At 36.2% G+C, this 21,258-nt stretch overlaps 1 protein-coding gene across 2 annotated transcripts in view; it reads right to left on the bottom strand.

The window, feature by feature from the left end:
* Positions 1–21,258, bottom strand: part of SPTBN1 (spectrin beta, non-erythrocytic 1) — a 265,930-nt gene that overhangs the window by 127,933 nt on the left and 116,739 nt on the right. The window lies entirely within an intron of this gene.

The following is a 21,258-nucleotide window of genomic DNA, read 5'->3' as shown; positions in this document are numbered from 1 at the left end:
AGAAATTGTGTCCCTTTTTTTTTTTTTTTTTTGGGGGGTGGGGGGTGGGGGAGAGGGTAGGGGAGAGGGAAGTGAAAGGGAGGGGTGGAGGGGGGGAGGAAGAGTTCTTCCCTGGCATAAAAGTAGGTACTTAATACAAATATGATATCTTAGATATGCAGGCACCTAAATTGTTAAGTCCCTTGAGAGCAGAAACTTTTTTTTTTTTTTTTTTTTTTTTTAAATCTTCACATCCTGGCTTGGAGTAGGTAGTTAAGTATTTGTTGAGTCTAAGTGAATGCTACAAAATCAGTTAGGACTTTTTAATTCAATGCAAAAAAATTTTAAATCCTTACTATGTGTCAGATATCCTATTAGAATCTGAAAATAAAGATACAGGGCGGATCCAATTTTTTTTTTTTTTGAGGGGGCACGAAATATGATGTTACACTTAGGAAATCCTAGAGGACTACTCAAAAAAAAAAAAAAAAAAAAAAACAACTCTTTTTTTAATTAAAAACTTTACAAAACATATGCATGGATAATTTTTCAATATTGACCCTTACAAAACTTTGTGTTGCTAATTTCTCCCCCTTCCCTCCACAGCCTCCTCTAGATGGCAAGTAATCCGATGTGTGTGTGTGTGTGTGTGTGTGTGCACGCGCGCATATATATATATTTTTTTATGCAATTTAGATCCAATTTTAATGAAGCTGAAAATCTAATGACAAATTACCATGGTGCACACACACAAAAAACATAAGTGGGTTAAACTCTAGATGAATGAGAAATGTGAAGACGACAAAGTCATTTTATTACCATCAGACCATTTGAGTGGCGTAGAAGATGGGACACTCACAAAAAATGACTTCATCATTTTCAATATGTATAAGCTCTTTAGGCATTCTCAAAGAACCAGCTTCTTCAACATGGTTTGCAATCCCAAATGGGGTCTCCTAACCAATGGGAGCGTTACAAAATTATGACTTATTATCAGTAACTTTTTGATTTGTATTATCTATTTTGTATACCTGGTTATATATAAATTTCTCAGGCAAAAAGAAGTCATGAAGGGAAGACATAATCACATTACTCCATCTGATCCTCACAACCCTAAGAGGGAAGCTTGACTCAAGATATTTACACTGGGGAAATTGTTTCTGATGTTATGTTTGAAGACTATGGGCAGACCTACTCTTGATGTCTCAGACAGGATGAGATGACTCTGGAAGGAATCAAATTTATGTGATTTATGCCAGTCACAATAATGAGTGGAAATTATTTTGCTATGGAATTTTTACAACACTCCCCTTGAGATAAGTTGCGTGCATGTGTGTTTAGGAGGTGATACAAGATTCCAAACCAGGGCTAGGGATTATATTTATCTTAAAAAGAAAAGAGGTCATCTCTGATTCTTCTAATTCTTCTCTCTCAGGAAAAGTCTGGGGAGGGAGTTGACAGACCTCTGTCCTCTACATTGGTCAGACCAAATTTGGAGAATTTTGTTTAGTTCTACGTGATACACCTTAAGCCAGGGAGTGATAATGCAGAGATTCTTTTTTTGAAAGGTAGGGTGTGCAGGGAGAGGGAATGGGGGTAAGGAGAGGAGAAACATGAATAACAAAGGTGAAAAAACCAGGATGGTGAAAAGATCAGACATACTATCATCTAAGAATTGGTGGTTGGTGTGAAAAACAGGATATTTAACTTGGAAAAGTAAACTTGGGAAAGGGGAAAGGAATTTGAGGAATTAAGACACTAATAACTGTCTTTAACAGTGCCATCAGACTGAAAAGAAAATAGATTAGACTTCTACAACTGGGAGTGATGGAGAGCTGTAAAAAGGACAAATTTCAAGGGGAAATCTCCTAACAACTAGAGTAAATTTTAAAATGGATGAGGGACAAAGTAGTTAGCAGGGTCTCTCTCATCTGAGAAGAGACAGCAAATATAGGACAACCATTCCTTAGGTGTTTGTAGGAGAGATTCCATTTTCAGGCCAAGGTTATATTAGGTGGCTTGAAAGATGCCCCTTCCAGTCCTAGACTTGAGTGACTGAAGTCTCCTTACCTTTCAGAATCTTATTTTAATTATTTAGAAGGCTTTCCCCAGCCTTTTCCCCTCCAACATTTGATTCCTATAGTAACTTCAATTCCAATGACTCAATTTGATCCCACAAAAACTCAGTAAGATTTTTTTTTAATTTTTTATTTTTTCCTGAGGCAACTGGGGTTAAGTGACTTGCTCAGGGCCACACAGCTAGGAAATGTTAAGTGTCTGACACCAAATTTGAACTCGGGTCCTCCTGACTTCAGGGCTGATCCTGATTTTTTTTTTTAATACACAAATGCATAACATTTATAAATGTTTATGTGAATATAATGAGACACAGCATGGGATAGTGGATAGAGCAGGGGTTCAAGACATATCTCTGATGCATACTAGCTAGATAAAGCAATCTCACAACTTTCAAAGACTATAAACTGCAAAACTAGTACAGACCTAAATTGTAGAAGAAACTTCATGCAGCAAAAGGAACAAAAGTTCCCTAAGTCAATGAATGTGTGTGTGTGCGAGCAAACATACCTTCTATACTGCCAGATTTGTTTGGATAACAATAATTAAAGCAATAATAAAATAGCTAGCTTTACGTAGCACAGCACTTTACAAATGTTAGCTCATTTGATCCTCCCAACCAATCTGGGCAATAGATTTTATCCCTACTATACAAATGAAGAAACTAAGGCAATTAATTGACTTGCCCAGGGTCACCCTCCTAGTAAACATCTGAGGTTGGATTTGAACTCAGGTTTTCCAGACTCTAGGCCTGGTAATCTGCCCAATACAGCTGGATGATAGAATATAGAATTTGTCAGTCAATATACATTTATAAGTGCCTACTATGTGTTAACTACTATGCTAAGCATGAGAAAGAAATTTACCAATGATGAGTTTCCAGGAGGAAGGAAGACGTGATGGAGAGGACCAGAGTCTGAAAACAGTATCACTAGTGGGAAATTGATTACACTGTTGTCATCTAGATACTGATTACGACATTGTATTTGAGTATATGGATTAGGAATGGCATTAACATCAAGTGTAATAAATGAAAAGTGAACTTACAATCATGCAAAGAACAAGCAGGGCTCAAAGAAAAGCCCCCCCCCCCCCAATTCTTTTGCAGAGGTGTTAAATACTGCATATATTTTCATGCTTTTCCAAATACTGACTGATTTTGCTAATTTTTTCCCCTCTTCCTTTTTCTTTAAAAAAACAAAATTGTTATTAAAAAATGGTTCTTTGGGAGCAGCGAGGTGGCGCAGTGGATAGAGTACCAGCCTGAAGTCAGGAGAACCTGAGTTCAAATCTGGCCCCAGACACTTCCTAGCTGTGTGACCCTGGGCAAGTCACTTAACACCAATTACCTCAGGGGAAAAAATGGTTCTTTGAAAGTGGAAAGGGAGGAGATAAGGAAGAATGCTGGCAATGTAAAAACTAAAGACATCAGTAAATACATATATTTTTTTTAAAATAGCAACAGAAAAAAAAAAAAAAAAAAAAAGCCGGGTGTAGATTAAGTTCTGGATTTTTTTTTCAAGTACCAATTGGTGTATACACCAATTGGTGTATGTTGATCACGCCAACATAACCAGAACATGAAAAAGCAACTTGGAACTTAAGAGGCTGCCAAAGAAACTAATGAGTTTGAGAAGCTATTATTACACTTACTATAACAGTGACCATCCAGCCAGGGAAGCTTGGTATTTATCAGCACACTGTGAATTCCTATTAATAAGTGCCACGAGAGGAGGAAATACAGAATATACTGATTAAACTAGTGATTCATAGGAGGCAGCAATGGATTTTGACTCGGAGGACCCCATCCCTTACATTCCCCCTTGCTAAAGCTGCCTCACATCTCTAGGGACCTCATTTTCCCATCTATAAAATGAAGGAATTAGACTAGTTGATAAGAGACAGAACAAATAAGAAATTATGAGGATTATTTTAGAAAAACCTGCAAAGATTTATATGAACTGATGCAGATCAAAGTGAGCAGAATCAGGAAAACATTATACACATAAACAGCAACATTGTACATATGATCAACTATGACGGACTGAGATATTCTCAGCAAAATACTCATTAGGAAAAATGTTATCTGCTTCCAGAGAAAGAACTGATAAGAGTCTGAATATATTTCAACACATACTATTTTTCACTTTATTTTTTCATTTTTTGTCTGTTTTCTGTTTTCTTTCACAACATGACTAATATAGAATTAATCTATATGTTTTATACATGTATAACCTGGAACTCGAGATTTTTTTTAATGTTAAAAATTGTTCTTACATGTAATTGTGGAAAAATAAAATATTTTATTAAATTGAAGCAGAAACAGCATAATGGATAGTCTCAAAGTTAGTAAAGACTGAGTTCAAATCCAACCTCTGACATATACACATATACTGGCTTGGGTGACCCTAAGCTAGTAATTTAAACTCTAAATAACCCCATATATAACTAAATGATTCTAAGTTAACAGAGGAGTTGTTCATCTGCACTGGTAGAGGGAGTTTCCTTATAAGAAATTCCCTATACAGATGAAATCATAGATCTGGAATAAAATTTTATTGAAGATCTCTAAAGTCCTTTCCAGATCTAAATCTTATCCATGTATGACCTAAGCTTCTATGAAATGAAATCAGTATAATTGTTCCTTATCAAATCAATCAGTATAATGTTTGCAGAGTTTTCTGGGCCCAAAGGAAAAAAGTAATACAGATCATTTCAAATTTATTCAATAATGACAGAAATGAAAATAGGCTAGGCTTCGAAATCAGTCCTTCCAACTTTCCACCAAGGGCCTACCCCACACAATTCTAAGAAAATCAACTAGTTTTAAGACTTCACCCAGACAGTTTCAAATGCAATTCAAGTTTTTGCTGAGGTTTGAGACCAGATGATAATTTCTTCAACCAAAAAAGCCATTTGAATTACTATCTTGATAACAATTATAGTACAATGCTTTGTGGCCAAATACTCCTACAGTCGAGCTGGTCAGAAATAAGCCCACAGCTGAATGAGTGTAACTTATAAAAATTGCTTCCTTGTGTTAAAAGTGAAAAATAATCTTTTTCTCAAAAGTAAAGAAGCCAAACATATTTTAAGAGAAAAAAAAATTTGGGTGCTTTTTCTGAGGAAAGAATTAAGAAAAGCTGAAATTTCTTGAGTCAAGATTAAAGGATATTTCTTTAGTTTAAAAGGCAAAGTTTCCAGTATTCATCTAGAATGCACATTTCTGAGACAATATCTGCATTTTGTTCAGTGTGGTTTAGCTGCTTGATCTGCCATTACTCACATTTTCATTTTGATATAGAAAGAAATAGAATACACACACACACACACACACACACACACACACATATATATATATAAACATTAGAAAGTATAGAAAGGCCAGAATTTCTTAAACCCCCAGAAAAGAATGGACTCCAGTATAGGTAGTGCTTATTGTTTCTTAGGAACTGACAAGTCAATGATACTTAATCACATTTTGCTGCTATCTTCAGTCTGACTTTTCATGATCCCACATTTGAGGTTTTCTTAACAAAGACAGTAAAACAGTTTGCCAATTTTTACTCAAGCTCATTTTACCAATGAGAAATGGAGGCAAACAGGATGAAATGACTTGCCCAGCGTCCCACAGCCAGTATTTGAGGCCAAATTTGAACTCGGGAAGATAAATATTCCTGCCTTCGGCCCAAAACTCTATCAACTACATTTGAACAAAATACCTTTTGTCTACCTCTGGTTTCCAATTCTATCCTATCATGATCCCTTCCTATATATGGGCCCTTCTAGCTTTCTCTCAAGCCCATTCTGTTTATATTTGGCTGTGTCTACCATAACCATCATCTGTATCCCTTCACTGCATTTATTCCATTTACACACAAAAAAGTGGGGGGAAGAGGAGAAAGAATTAGGCTAGATGAAGTTAGCATAGTAACTAGCACACAGAAGGTACTAAAGGAATATTTATTGCATTGACTTTTAATTATTAAACATAACACCAAATAGTAGTCAGGTCAGTAAGAATATGTGGAGGGTTGAAATGCAGACACATAAAATTACCATCTTGAATGAGCTATCACATCCAAATCTCCTGACCATATCACCAAGTGTCTGAATTATTTGCTTTAATCAAACCCCTACTTCCTTTACCCACCTCCACACACACACAAACACATTCACACACTGTTTCTCTCTCTCTATTCCTTCACACAAGGTTGGGGGGAAGGAAGAGAGTAGGTAAAATCTGTGTAGACTGGCAGTCTTTCTGCAGATAATGTATAATCTGCCATTACCAGAGCAAGACCAACTTTGTGTTACTTAAACTGAAACAAGGCACGAACTTCCCACCAATAAGGATGCATTTTTAGGGTTTCACAAAACTCCTTTGAATCTGGCTCTTAATGGGGTCCCTTAACTAAATTTATCAGCATTCAAAGAATCTCGAGGTGGGAAGGAATCTGCTTATCAAACATTCATTCCTTAGAAGACATCCAGCTTTTGGTCTTAACTTACTTTACTTGTGAAGTCAGTAAGTCCCAAAGCAATTCATTCTATTTTTGGACAGCTCTAATTAAAAATGAAAAAACAAAAACCCACAGCTTTCTAACACAATATGTTTCATTTTATACTACTTTTCTGACCACGTCTCTCCCCCCTTTTGATAATTCTCTCCTTCATTCATTTCTATTTCCGTCTTTTTTTCCCTATTTTTGATCTTCTACACATATTCAGGAGCAGGGTTCAGACCTGTGAGTTTATCTGTAGTTCGAAGAGCCAAACCTACCACTTCACACCTCTAAGATTGGCTAAGATGACAAGAAAAGATAATGATGAATGTTGGAAGGAATGTGGGAAAACTGGGACGCTAATTCATTGTTGGTGGAAAAAAAAACAGCAATTTGGAACTATGCCCAAAGGGCTATCAAAATTTGCATACCTTTAATCTAGCTGTCTCTACTGGTCTGTATCCCAAAGAGATCATAAAAAAAAGAGAAAAGGACCCACATGTGCAAAAATATTTGTAGCAGCTCTTTTAATGGCAGCAAGAAACTGGAAACTAAGCAGATGCTTATCAATTGGGGAATAGCTGAATAAGTTATGCTATATGAATGTTATGGAATATTACTGTTCTGTAAGAAATGATCAGCAGGCCGATTTCAGAACAGCCAGGAAAGACATACATGAAATGAGCAGAACCAAGAGATAACATTGTACACAGCAACAAGAAGATTATACCATGATCATTTCTAACGGATGTGACTCTTTTTTTTTTTTTCTTTTGTTTTGTGTTTATTTTTATTTATTTATCATTATTATTTTTTTAAATAACTTTTTATTGACAGAACTCATGCCAGGGTAATTTTTTATAGCAAGGATGTGGCTCTTTTCAACAGCAAAGTGATCCAATGCAATTCCAATAGAGTTGGGATGAAAATGCCATTCACATCCAGAGAGAGAACTATGGAGACTGACTATGGATCAAAGCATCATGCTTTTGTCTTTTTTGTTTGTTTTCTTTCTCATGGGTTTTTTTTCCTCTTTTAGTCTGATTTTTTTTTTTTTGTACATGACAAATATAAGAAACATATTTAAAAGAATTGTACATATTTAACCTATGTCCCGTTCCTTGCTATCTTGAGGAGAGGAAAGAGAAGAAAAATGCAGAACACCTGAGTGGTGAAAACTATCTTTACATGTATTTGGAAAAATACTACTGGGAAAAAAAAGAACCACACCTAGGAGTCCAGAAAGTTCATTTTCAATTCAAAACATACTCCAACAAACTCATTCCATCACTTAGCACAGTGCATAGCACATAGTGGGTGCCGATAAAGACCTATTAAATTGACAAACACATTAACTGTGTCTAGAACACTGTTTTAAGTGCTGGCGGAGAAAAGAGTAGACAAGAATCTATTCTTGCTCTCATGCATCTTATAGTCAAGTAACACAAATTATACATGATTGTGTCAGATTACCAGAAGATCTGAACAAAATTCACATGGGATAAAAAGGAACAGAAAGGAAAATTATATAAACTGGAAGGGGCATCCTTGATAATTAATTCAAACATATTTCTCTACTATCTATTACATCAGGTAGAATCTTTTCTTTCATAGAACGCAGTCAAAATATTGAACAAGCACCTATGAATGGTAAGAAGTTGACACCAGAAAGTTTCATTTAAAGTAGGACTCACATTAAATATGCCCTACAGATTTCCTATCCCTGCTTACCTTAAAGCCCAGTTAAGAATATAAAATTTGTTTTCAGAGATAGTCAATTAGCTCTTAACTTTCTGCTAATTATCCCTCTTTTATGTTAATGTTTCAAAGTCTGTCCCAAACACCCTAATTAGTCAGAGGGATAAGATTCCGACAAACCACACACAAAAGACTTCGTGAGATGGACTCAAGTTCCCTATAAAACAAGTAGACTCCAAGTTCAGTATTATTTTTCCAGTTGCATCATTTTCAAATTAAAAAGGAAAGGATATAAAATCAGATCTTTCATAAGACTTTTATGAAATTTAGTCATTCCAGGGCCGTATTCCAGTCCAGTGTCCTCCTCTGGACAGCTCACTCTACTGTATTTGCTACTTAAATGTACTGTGCCTCTTGAAAACAGAAAAAGGGAAGAAAAGTTTTAAAAGGCCTTTCAAAGACAAATACAGTGGGGCATTCAGCAGATCTACAGAGACTGGTTAATATTAGTTTGGCTACAGTAGCTCTTCCTCACAAAGGGGGCTCTCAGCTCAGGATGCCACAGTTCTAGAGTTAGCTGTACAAGATTCTTTGTGTGACTATGGGAGTCACCACCACCATGACCTTCAAATCTATATCAGAAGTCACCCAGCACAAGTGACTGCCAGGCATCTGGTGTCACTTAGCAGAGAGAACATAAAAGGAGTTCCAGTGGGTATATTTTTCATGGGGGTAAAATCCCCACAAATCTTTTAAACAAGGGAACAAATTCAAATCGTTACAGGTGTGTTAATATATTGCCTTTTAATTTAATTTTTAGTTGTTGGGGGAGGGAGACAGCAGCAGGCAGGAGGTTTGAGGAAAAAGACAAGCTGTCACAAATTCAGTTTTCCTATAAATCCAGTTACCAGATTCAAAAGGATCATTGCTAGACCCTACTTTACTCACTGTGTGTATGTGTATGTGTATGTGCGTGTGCGTGTGTGTACGTACAGTATATATGTGTGTATATATACATACACATAACACATATCTTACACATTAATAAATATTTACATATAATTACATATTATGCATATGTATATGTGTATATGTATAGTTATCTTAGAATCAAGGTACAGAAGGCAATGCAAAGTAACCAAAAAGCAGTTAATTGTGATCTTCCATCTAGACTTTCAAGTTATTTTATTTATTGCATTGGCTTTTAATTATTAAACATAAAATAGTAGTAGTCATGTCAATAAGTCTTATAGATGGAGGGTTGAAATGTAGACACATAAAATCACCATCTTGAATGAGCTGTCACATCCATCCAAAGAATAAAAGTGCCTTACCTCACTTCTTTTTCAAGACACTAGCCTTTCTCAGTAGTTTTTCTTAGCTGCCTAATCAAAATTTGTTGATTCTCAAACTTTTCCCCATGTGCCCATATACACATTAATTTGACCAGATCTGTGTTTCCAGGTTTACAAAGTTTCAGGTGAGTAACTTCCTCTACCAATGCCCATCTCCTATACTATTACATCTTAGTTTACATTGAAAAAGAAAAGGGATCTGTCCAGGGGTCAGCCATCAGGTACCAAAGGCTGCACTAGCACTCAGATCTTCTTGATTCTAAGCTATTCACTGAACTTGGGGACTTCCCTTGCATTTCAAGCTCCCAAATACTCTAGGATGAAGTGTTTGATTCAGTTAAGCTGATTGAGGTCTATGGTTTTATAAATTATGATAATGTCCACAATAGACACACATACTACATTGATAATAAAATCACACATGAATATTCAAATCCTGAATCTTCTGCCTTAAGTCCAAGATGAAGTTCAGCAAGTAAACAGTTTATATAGAAGCAAAAGGAAAACACTCCCTTTAAAATGAATCCAAATTTATCTTTGCTCCACTCTCAAACTGTCCTAATTCACCACTTTATACGCATAAGAACCACATGAGATTATAGTATCTAACTGTGGGGGGGAAAAAATCTTGCCCCTCAGACTTAAAAAAAAGGCAGGCAGATGGGACAGCTAGCTGGCTGAACAGAGCATTGGCCCTGGAATTAGGAGGACCTGCATCCAAATGTGGTTTCTAATAGTTACTATGTGACTCTGGACAACCACTTAACTTTTCCCTGTCTCACAAATGGGAGGGAAGGGGAGATACAAAGGGCATTTATAAAGTTAAATCATACAACAAGTATACACTAAGCTGCAACTTCTCAGAAACAATAATAAAATTTTGGGGAAAACTGGGAAAAAAAATTTCTCTGGAGCATTTTTTATAATTCTTTTTTAAAAAAGTCCTTTTTTTAGGCCATAAATAAATAATATTTTTAAATTTATAAATAAATAAAATTTCCTTCCTTAGGCCAAATGAAAAGAAATATTTCTTTAATCTACCATATCCAGTAGCCAACATCAAGATTCCCAGTCAAATTTCTAAAAGTCAAGCCCATTAATAAGCGAAATTAATAGCCAAACATAAATCCCTGTCTTCCAGAAACTCACAATTAAACAAGAGGCACAAACATGAAATCAAGTAGGCAAGTACAAGATTCAAGGGTTGATGGAAGACAAACTAAGAAATGAACACATCCATATATGCAGGGGGCCTGATTTTGAGCCAAGACTTGAAGAAGGGAGGAGAAAGGAAGAAGCAAAAGCAAAAGGGCACTATTCCAGACACAGCCACCAGGCAAAGGCAAAAAAAAGGGCAGAGGCAGTACATGGAAGGTGGCGGACGGCACCAGTCGTAAGCAGGGGGTTTGTACAGAAAGGAGTCAAGTGTAATAAAGCAAGGATGGAAGTGTAAGAGGGGAGGGAGGCAGGGTGTCAAATGCCAAAAAGAGAACTCTATGCTTGATACTAAAAGTAAGAGGGAGCCAATGGAGTTTACAAAGTAGGGGGTACTGACCTGGGCAAAAAATACACATTAAGAAAATCACTGATGACTGATAAGACAATGGGGTGCCATTGGGATAGACTAGGGCAGGCAGAATAATTTACAGGCTGTTGCATTGAAGTTAAGGGTCTAGGATGGACCCTGTGTGAATGCACAGAATATAGGGGAGATGGTGTTTGGACAAGATTTGGCAATGGATTGAGTAGTGGGCTGAATGAAAGTAAAGAAGTGGGGAATGAATTAGAATTTGCAAGACAACCTAAGGGTGCCTCAAGGATGTGAGAAGATATGGAAGAGAGAATGAGGTAAAAAGAATGAGTCCTATTATACACCTTTTGAATTTGGTGGACACAAATTATCCAGTTAGCGAAGGAAGTTCAGGGTGTAGAACTGTCGCTTGTGGGAGAGACTGGTGCTGGTATAAAGATCTGGGGATCATCTGCACAGAGAAACTGAACCCAATAGGAACTGATGAGCTCCCCAAGCAAGCATGGAAAGAGAACTAGGACAGAGACCCAGGTGTTAATCAAAGCCCTCCAAATACGCCTGAGGGTATAAAATCTTCAATTAAGTCTTGTAAATTCAGATACCAATGAACATTTTTAAAAAATTAATTAAAATATTAGAATATCTCACAACTGCCATGTGACTCAACTTTAATACAGAATTGTTTATAATAAATCAATCTGAAATTAACTTTTTTTTTTCCAAAGTGTCTCAATAAACCTCCTCAAATATAAAATGACGATTATAAAGGTACAATTTTGTTCTGAGACATATTTTCAAATCAAATGAGATTAAAAATATGCAGAGCCTGTTACAAATATAAGCCATTTTAATTTTATTATTATTTTTTATTAAAGCTTTTTATTTTTCAAAACATACATGTGGACAATTATTCAAGATAAGCTCTTGCAAAACCCTGTATTCCAATTTCCCTCCCTCTTCCCCCACGCTCTCTTAGATGGCAAATATGCCGACATGTTAAACATGGTAGAAAAATGTTAAATCCAATATAAGCATACCTATTCGTGCCACACAAGAGAAAAAGTGAAGCAAAATAAAATGCAAGCAAACAACAACAACAAAAGTGAAAGTGTTAACATAAGCCATTTTTAGAACACAATAATAAATGAACCTATAAATCAGTGGATGAATCAAAGTCCTCCTTCCTTGCCAAGCTGCTTAAACCTTTGTGGGTTTCAGTTTCCTGAAAATGAGGGCAGGCAGTGGGGTGGTTCTGTCCTCGGTAACTTTAACCAGACCTATGATTTCATTGGTATAGGGAGGAAACTATAAGAAAGGACTACCTCTAACACTTCAGAGAAGCCTCTTATGACCAGAGAGCTGCATAGATGCACCAAGAAACTAAACATCTTGTCCAGGGTTACACAGCTGGTTGATGTCCAAGCCAGTTAAACTGAGGCTAGGGCTTTTTGAGTCTCAGACCTTTCTACAAGTTTTTGTACCCTTAAAAAGTTAACAATACCCAGATAGCTCACCCAATGATATCAGAAAATGTGGAAAAATCCTATGATACAAAATTTATTTATGGCAGCTATAATTGTACATCTTTATAGCCAAGTTCTATGCAACTGAGATCTTACATGTTCGGATATATTTATCAAATAAAGGGCTCTAGAGGTTAAAGGCAGCAATATGAACAAGCTGCAAAAATTTACCTTTAAAAAAAAAAAAGCTCAACACTACTATCAACAGATGCTTTGTTGTCAAGTTAGTTAATAAGAGTCCATCTATGTCGCTTCCTGCAATTAAACGCCGATGTATGTTCTAAAGCTTCTTTTAGGAAATAGCATTGATATTCCCAAATCAGTAATTCCAGACAGGTAATCAACATTAGGAGAAAAGAACACAACTAGTATCTTTTTTAAAAGAAGTACCAATAAAACTACTAATAACCTTATATTTTTATAAACATAAGTCCTCTTTCAAAAATATTGTTCCATTTGACCCTTACAAGACAGGTAAATTATTACCTTCACTTTACAGGTAAGGAAACAGAACCTCATTGAGTGACTTACTTGCTCAAGATCATATAAAATGGCATCACTACAGAGAGAATCTGGGTCTGCCTTCCTCTTCCAGGGCTTCTTCCATTCTACTGTACTAGCTATCTCACTAACCAATTATGTCCAAGCAAAAGTTGCTTGAGACTGAAAGGTACAATTCTGGGCAGATCTTTGGAAGGCCTTGAATGTCAAATGAGAGTTTAACACTATTTGGAAAGCAGCTAAGAGCCCAGAGAGATTGCTGTAACTGGGTTTGAGGAATCCAGAGTTGTGCTTAAGAGATGACTGACCTAATATAAGTGGATGGATTGCAAGGACAAACTACAGGTAGAGAGAGAAATCTGGGGGAGAAGATTATAGCAGCAAAGAGTAAAGACAAAAAAAAAAAAAGAAGAAGAAGAAGAAGAAGAAGAAGAAGAAGAAGAAGAAGAAGAAGAAGAAGAAGAAGAAGAAGAAGAAGAAGAAATTAATATTGCAAGTCTCTTTAGTATAACAGAATCTAAATAATGGGAGGATTTTGATTATTTTTATCCAGAATGGTTCTGAAGCATTCACACAGAGGCTGTTTTATTCAGTAAACAAAGAAGAGCCTACTATGTGTTTTGTCAAGATACTCAAACAAGCACTTATTTGCTTACAAATATATGTATTTGTATTTACAAAAAATTTTTTAAAAAAAAACCTCTATTTACAATGTGCCAAGCACTAAAAATTATTTATTTACAATGTACCAGGCACTGAACTAACTTCAGAGGATACAAAGAAAGGCAAATAAAAAAGATCTTTGCCCTCTTCACAATCTCTTCCTCCAAGGGACAGGACCAATCTCCTTGGAATTTCCTAGCAAAGCATTCATGCTGGACAGTCAAACATAATTCTAATTCTTCTACTCAGTGACATTGGCTTCTTACTGTTTCAAGAACAAGAAACTCCATCTCCCTATCCATTTTCTCTGATTGTCCAATCTCTAAAATGTGCTTACTTTCAAATCCCAAATAAAATCCTAATCTCTTGAGCAAAGATGCCAAATACAGGATACAAAACACACCTCAATATAGCCTGAACCAGATTAAAATTTAACTAGGAAAGGTTTAGAAAAAAAAATTAAAATACAATAAAACAGACAATATTACTTTTGGGGGACCCTGAGGCAATTGGGATTAAGTGACTTGCCAGAGCCACACAGCTAGGAGTGTTAAGTGTCTGAGACCAGATTTGAATTTAGGTTCCCCTGACTTCAGGGTTGGTGCTGTATCCACAATATTATATTTTAAAATTAAGTAAATACACATCCTGCAGGGACCCTTATGGTTAGTGGATGCCAATTCCATTTCAATTTAAAACTTTTTCTACCAAAAGTATTTCTCAACCTTTTAATTCCACTATTTTATCTCCCAATTATTGGCTATTTACCATATATAGTTTACACATATTTGCTTGTTGGCTTCCCTATCAGATTGTGAACTCCTTGAGGACAGGTAATTAAGACTGACTTTTGCTTTTTTGTATACCTAACACTTGGCACAGTACTTAATAAATTATTAAAAGACTGTAGATTTACAACGCTCCATGAGTTCAGCTTTCTAACTATGCAGCTAGTAATGCATTCATTTCATCTTTTGATTCCTGTCTAGGTTCCCCCAGAAATCCTCCACAGGAGAATCTATTCAACAAAAAGTTTTAATATTCAGAAGTATCAGGGCAGCACTCAAAGATTAAACTTTCCACTCTTACTACTTGACAAGTCTATGTTTTTTTTTTTTAATCATGCTTCTCTGATGCATTTTATTGCTAATAACTTAGTTATTGCATATGTTTAACCTGTCTTCAAGAGGAGGGAGGGCTACAAGGTTTTGCAAAGGTGAATGTTGAAAACATGTATTTGCATGTATTTGAAAAAATGCTATTAAAAAAAAAAAAAAAGCCTTAAGAATAACCTCCCCCCCCACAACAATCAGTAAGGCACACAGTTTTAGTTCCTTATTACTTCCTAGTATGAGGAAATCCAAGATTACTACAAAAGAACCACTTCAATGGATCTATGCTTTTATTGATGTGGGCACTCCCTCCATCCAGGACTTCTCAACTATGCAATTCTGGTCTATAGCAAATATTCTTTAAGGCAATGATTCCCTAAGTGTGCTAGAAAGTCCCACAGATCCCCAAAGGCTCTTCAGGGATTCAGCAAGGTCACAATAAGATGTTTTCATTCCTAATATCAAATATAGATAGACAAAACACACAAACAAAAGTCGTGGGGAGGGGGGAAAGGGAAAGGGAAAGGTCCGCAATCATTTTTAAGGAGTAAAGAAGTACTGAGAGCCTCTGCTCTAGAAGGTCCATCCAGTATGCTACAGATCTTTCTTTTTAATATGTAAGATTGATGACTGATGGTGAGGTGAGAGCCTCTGCTCTAGAAGGTCCATCCAGTATGCTACAGATCTTTCTTTTTAATATGTAACATTGATGACTGATGGTGAGGCGAAGGTGATCCCATACACTCACTTGCCAGAGTTTGCAGCTGTTTGCCTCAGTGCTAAGTGTACCTTTCACTGGAAAGGATTCAGATATGGTTCACATCCACAGTAGGCTGGCTTACTAGGTGATGATTTCTTTGGCCATGGCAAATCATGAAATTTCTGCAATTGTTTGAATACAGATGTTTTTCATGTAAGAAATACTACAGGATCTATCGATACCTATGATACAATGATTTATTATTGATAAATGATAGTTATAGAATGGCTGGTCCTGGAGGAGGGGAAAATCATTTAAAAAAAAAAATTCCACTACTCTAACCTCTTAAGAGATTCTAAAGAACAAAGTAAAACAATGAAAGTTAGGGGGGAAAGCAAAGTTTTCTTGGGGAAATTCTCTACCATAGCTCACCTGTATGATCTAATTTAAAGAAGAATGGATTAAAAGTCAGGGGAACGGGATTCAAATCATAAATTCAAAGCATAAATTCTGGACCTCAGTACCCTTATCTGTAAAATGAGCAAACTAAGGCCAAGAGAGTTTTTAAATCACTGATAATAGCAAGGTAGGAATTTGAATCCAAACTGATTCCAAATCATCACCTTTTCCTATGTACTTTTCATTCCGAACTTTTTTTGTGTCATGGACCTTTTGGGGAAAGAAAGTCTGGGAAAGTCTGTGGACCTCCTTCTCAAAATGTGTTACAGTATATAAAATAGAATACACAGAATTTACAAAGGAATCCAATTATGTTGAAAAACAGTTACAAAAAAAAAATTTTCCAAACAAGTTCAAGAACCCCAAGTTAAGAGCTCCTGCTGGGGTAGCATTATGCTTTAAAATTTATTAACTCTAAATCTCATGCTCCTGTGGCTATGTTTATTCAGTAAGTTCTCCAGACCAATACAATTCAATAGGTTAGAATTTTAATCTTGTTTTTTTTTTTTTTAATATCTTAGCCAAGATATGTGATCATCATCTGCTTTTCAACTTCTAGATCTAAATTAATTAATACAGGAAATACTCAAAAGACTTTTTTTGCTTTCAATCTTAGGAGAAAACTTTTCACACAGGAATTCAAAGGCAACACTTTATTCTTTAACAACTGTTTAAAATAAACGATATCCCTCTTTCTCTAGTATTTGAGAAATATACCACACAACAAACATGAAATCCATTCCTGTGGCCTGAAATGCTTCATCATTCTTTACCCAACTATAAATTTGTTCCTACTAACCGAAGTTTACTACCCCAAGTTAAGTGCCCCAAATCCCTTTTTTTTTTTAATCCTCAGACTCAAGCTGCTCTCCAATCCAGCAAGCACGAAATAAGTTTCAAGGTGTCCAGGGTGGCAATAAAGGAGGAAACATTTAGTAAGAACTTTCAATACAGGATAGTCATCTTAAACTACTCCATTCACTTTCAGGGATTTGGGAACCAGTGCCCTGAGGACAATAATGAGAAAGACTATTGGTCACGGGGATGGATATGAATGGATGAAAAAACTTGTCCTCACTTTCCCAATTACCATTTTTATACAAGTTGAGATACAATTTAACTCTTAAAAAGGAAAAGGGAGGAGGGGGGAAAGGAGGGGAGCCAGATTAGGTAGAATTTGTTTTCATTTAGTTTATCCATCATATTTTTGTTCATTCTTAAAATGAGTGAATGACAGCCAAATTGATACATTAATATATTTAAAAATCAACAACAGAGAAAGACCTCCAAGGACTTGGGAAGATTTAAGAGAAGATATGAAAGAATATGGAAGAATCACTCATATCAAGTAAGACATAATAATCAAATCTCAACTGACATGCAGAATTATAAATAAAAACTTATTTTCCTGCACTGTGTCTTATTTGGGGAAAAGACATGCTTACAAATAATCAATTTACACATCAATGGTTCCATTCATTCATACACACACACTCATATTAGATACCTCCATATTGCTCTTCCCATATCCACTCCCTCAAGTAAAGTCCTAAATTGGGGACATTTCTCTGGCTATTCTCAGAAGCCAGCACAAAGCAAGCATATTGTAGGTGCTTAATAAACACTAGTTGATTGCTTAATAAACACTTGTTGATTGATGACTTCAGAGGGCAACTTTTCCCAGCCTACACATCGAGATTCTTCTCCAAGTCCTCCCAATAAATCCTATTTAAAGGAGGGAAAAGGGTGGAAGGACTTTCCTCAGGGCATGTAACATTTTTTAGGTTCCTAGTTAACCAATTCAGATAGTCCTCAGTTGACCTCACGCCTCACCCCAAAACACACACACCCTTTACCACCTATTAGGAAGGAGGGGCTGGGCCTAGAGTGAGGAAGACCAAAATTCAAATTCTGACTTAGGTATTTACTAACTTTTTTTTTTAAAGGTATTTACTTAACTTTTATCCTGCTCAATTTACTCAACTGTAAATTGGGGCTAATAACTGTGGGGCTAATAACTGCACCTATCTCCGAAGGCTCTTTTGAAAATTAAATAATAAAATTTGTGAATTTCATGGTAGATATTTCATAAATGTTTATCTTCCCCCTCTCCCTATACTTCCTAGAACATATCTTTTGCATCACTTATATTTGCTTTTCACTTATTTCAGTCATGTCTAATTCTGTGACTCATCTGGAGTATTTTTGGGAGAGATACTGGAGTAGTCTGCCATTTCCTTTTCTGACTCATTTTATGGATGAGGAAAATAAGCAAATAGGATTAAGTGACTTGTCCAAAGTCACTCTGCTAGCATCCCAGATCAATGTGAATTGAGGTCTTTGATTCCAGGCCCAACATTCTATCCACTTGTGCTTCCAGTTTCTTATTTGGTAGGGATCATTTCTACTGCCTACTTATCCCTACACTAGCTCCCCACCCCTCACCCCCATTTTTTTTTTTACTGGATATTTATAAAGAAACAAAACAATGTTGGGGAACTTTCAATGGCTTGTCGACAGTTACAGAGTTAGTGCTAAGTAATAAAGCTCCAACTTCTCTAATATGCAAAATTCCTGAAAACCATACTACTAATTAGGAATACAGATTTGCATTAATTTGTGTTCCAGCAGTTTCCTTCCAGGTGAAAGTAATCTCCTAGAGGGCAAAGACTATGGTGGTTTGGCTTCTTTTCCCTGCAGCAATGGCAGGTACAAACAACACTCATACTTTAGGTCCATCGTCTTCAATAGTTCAGTGACACCTCCTAGTGAAAAGCCTTCCCTGTAGCTCAAGTCAAAAGCAATGCTTCCCTTCCTCAAATTTCTCATAGTAGTTTGAGGTTCTCCGTTCGGCTTCATAGCACAGTTATTACATACATAATTTTATTTCTCTATTCCCCAAACCAGATAGCTGTCCTCTTTAACCCTTATTATGTAAAGGCCTCGAAAGGCTTTTATTTTTATTTATTTCATAACATTTTATAATTGTAATCTCACTGCCTAAGAACAACATTTTCAGAAAGGTTTCTTTCAATTCAATGTAAACATCAAGCAAGTGAAGATCTGTTTTGCATACACATGACCCAGACTTTTACTAATGCTATATTGGTACCCTAAAACAGAGCATAAATGCCCCCCAAAAAAGGGGGGGAAGTAGCATATGAAACCAACTGTGTTTTTGAAGGGGTAGGAAAGAAAAAGCATTGCCATTCAAGTATAGTTTACCAATTATGTCAGCACATAAACATTACCTGGTGAGCAAAGACTGTAAGGTTTTGTTTTTTACAAAACAAAACTTCAAGGATCCATTGTTCAGTATTGTTCACAACTGCTTCCTGATGTTTGCCACTATTTAAATAATAATTGACTCATAAAAACATCTTTTCTCAGTACTACAAGGAGTTTCTGCTCCAGAAAATACCTGCAGTAAACTTCTGTTACTCCTAGCACAGAGAAACCACAATATTTAGAAATGAGAATTATCTGGTGCTAAATTAGGGGATAAAGGTCACCTCCAAAAAAATGCAAATTTAAAACACAGCCAAACCTGAAATAGGGTTTTCTTTGAGAACCTGGGTCTATATTTATAAATCTCAATCTAACATAGCTTAGACAATTGAAGACATTTCCTGTGCTTAGGCCCCACCCTTCAAACTACCTCCCCCCACCCAAGAATAAACAGCCTTTTGTTATGGGTAGACAGAAGCAAATTTCTCCCCAAACTTTCCAATAGTCTCTCAAGTTTTACTTTTTTCTTTTCTTTCTTTTTTTGGGGGGGTAAGGGGAGTGGGTGGGTAAAGGCTACATGGGAGGGCTAAAGAGACAAATGGGAAGCCTCTGTTTAAGATAATTAATTTTCCAACCTAGCATTCCAACCTCCCCACATTGCGCTCACCCCCAAAAAGAAAAGGGACACATTTCTCTCCTCTTCCAGGGCTTAATAATAAAATAAAAATAAAAAGTAAACTCAGGGTTGAAGATGAGAATGGGAGGGATAGAGAAGAGCTAAATAACGTTTGATAGGAGTGAAACCAGTTTGTGAAACTTAAAAGTTGCAGAGGCCCCTTACTTTAAGTCCAAAAGGTAGTGAGCAAACCACAGCCATCCAGAATGGCATATCCAATTTGCTTGCTTAAAATAACTGAATTCTGGGATCTTGATCAGAATGAAGGAGAAGACATATACTTTTTCCCTAACACATCTATCTCAAAGCTTTATTTTTGGTAAATTAGCCAAAGAATGTTGGATACTCTAACAAATGTTTAACTTTGTCATTTTCTCTCTCCTCCAGCTATGTCATTACTGTCAGCTATTTCGTAAGATAAATAAACCTATGAATGAAATATTCCTTCCCTCTTCCTCCTCCCCCCAACCTCTCCCAGAACAACATTCTTAGAGCAGAACTTCTTCCTTCCTTCTTACAGGAACCACATTTGTGGCAATGAGAAGAGTTAGAATAAGAAACATACACAATTTATTCAGACTAGTTTTTCATAGCATTTGATCCAATCTGGGCCTATTTACTGATTCCAGAGATTCGAAGAAAGATTTTCTGTTCCCAGTTGCGAATCCTTTTGTTCATGTTATAAACCTCATAATATTGCCTTAGTCCATTACTTCAGTTTAGAAATCTAGAGAATATTAAAATGGGTATAGCCAGGGCAAAAACCCCATCTCAGCCATTCAATTACAACTGTATCAGAATCGGTGGAGGTTTTTTAATCAACTTAATCTGGTATACAAACACCTATCTTTGTAAACCTGTGCAATCTCCTCTGCAGAAAAGTCAAAAATACAACTCCCAATGGTAAGTCTCCTGATAAGATGATAATGTTGAGAAATCCATTGCACATTACTGGAATCAGAAACAAGTGGCTTTGACAATCAATTGCCTATCAGGCAAAACTGACAGGAAGCGCCACAGGATAAAAAATTGTGATCCTCCTATTTCCCAACCATACATACATATACATAGACACACACAATACATCAAAAGAGTTAAAATTCCAAGATTAAGCACCAAGTCAAAACTGTAATTTAAAGAAGCCATAGGAACAAAAAGACCACTCCCTCCTCCTCCTCCCCTTTGCTATTGTTCTAAATCATTGGGTCAGAGAGAGTCCCCTCAACACCTTAAATGTTTCAAACAGTCGCCA

Source organism: Antechinus flavipes, chromosome 2 (assembly GCF_016432865.1).
Source record: "Antechinus flavipes isolate AdamAnt ecotype Samford, QLD, Australia chromosome 2, AdamAnt_v2, whole genome shotgun sequence".
NCBI lineage: Eukaryota > Metazoa > Chordata > Mammalia > Dasyuromorphia > Dasyuridae > Antechinus > Antechinus flavipes.
The sequence above is the reverse complement of the archived record's forward strand: the minus strand, read 5'-3'. Positions and strand labels throughout refer to the sequence as shown.